Source organism: Sinocyclocheilus rhinocerous, unplaced genomic scaffold (assembly GCF_001515625.1).
Source record: "Sinocyclocheilus rhinocerous isolate Xijiao unplaced genomic scaffold, SAMN03320098_v1.1 C36134362, whole genome shotgun sequence".
Taxonomy (NCBI): domain Eukaryota; kingdom Metazoa; phylum Chordata; class Actinopteri; order Cypriniformes; family Cyprinidae; genus Sinocyclocheilus; species Sinocyclocheilus rhinocerous.
This window is the reverse complement of record NW_015773984.1, coordinates 1-837: the sequence shown is the minus strand read 5'-3', so window position 1 is coordinate 837 and position 837 is coordinate 1. Positions and strand designations below refer to the sequence as shown.

Sequence of the window (837 nt, the reverse complement as noted above, 5' to 3'; positions counted from 1 at the left end):
GTGTGTGTGTAGCGGAATCATTCACAGCAACTCACATTGAACATTCAGCTTCCATAATGTGACATATTTCAGAGTGAATCTGATATATACAAGTTATTAAATTTAGATGAAAGATTATGAAGTTAAAACATGTTCACTGCTGAATCATTTACAATGAGACATGAATTCAGAGTCCGTGTTGGTTTGGTGATCTCCTCTCTCTGTAGGATCTCTAATATCTCTCTGGACACGGCTCTGGAGGCGGACGAGGCTCCTCAGGGTGGAGATGTGGCGCGGTTGGTGGAGACGTGCGAGTGTCCGCTGGGATACGCTGGACTCTCCTGTCAGGTCAGATAAACGCCTCCTCATCATCTGTTATCACAGACAGACCAGAAACGTTCATGTATCGAGTCACATAATCAATTTAGAAATGCATCTAATAGTTCCTGTCCTTAGAAACTGATAAATGCCTTGATAAACGAATGAGTTGTTCATGAGTGACTCATCATGCTCTGCGTTCCAGGAGTGTGCTCCGGGGTTTTACCGTCAGGCCGTGTCCGAGCTCAACATGAAGGGCAGAAAGCGTCCTCTCATTCGGCCCTGCGTCCCCTGCCGGTGCAACAACCACAGCCTGTCATGTGACCTGGACACGGGCGAATGTCTGGTGAGAAATACAGACGAGCTGCTGCATCTGAACTGATAATACAGACAGAAGCAGCTGCTTGAGATGCTGTGATCATTGTGTGTTCAGGGCTGCCAGCACAACACCGCAGGAGAGCACTGCCACGTCTGCGCCGCAGGGTATTATGGGAAGGTTCAGGGCTCCGTCAGAGACTGCTCGCTGTGCACCTGTCCTCT

At 48.7% G+C, this 837-nt stretch overlaps 1 long non-coding RNA gene across 1 annotated transcript; it reads left to right on the top strand.

Moving 5' to 3' along the window:
• Window positions 1-217: 217 nt before the first annotated feature.
• On the top strand, window positions 218-819 carry LOC107735550 (uncharacterized). The gene is made up of 3 exons (XR_001639442.1): window positions 218-327; window positions 503-643; window positions 731-819. It is a non-coding gene; the product is annotated as an uncharacterized LOC107735550 (long non-coding RNA).
• The last annotated feature ends 18 nt before the right edge of the window (window positions 820-837 follow it).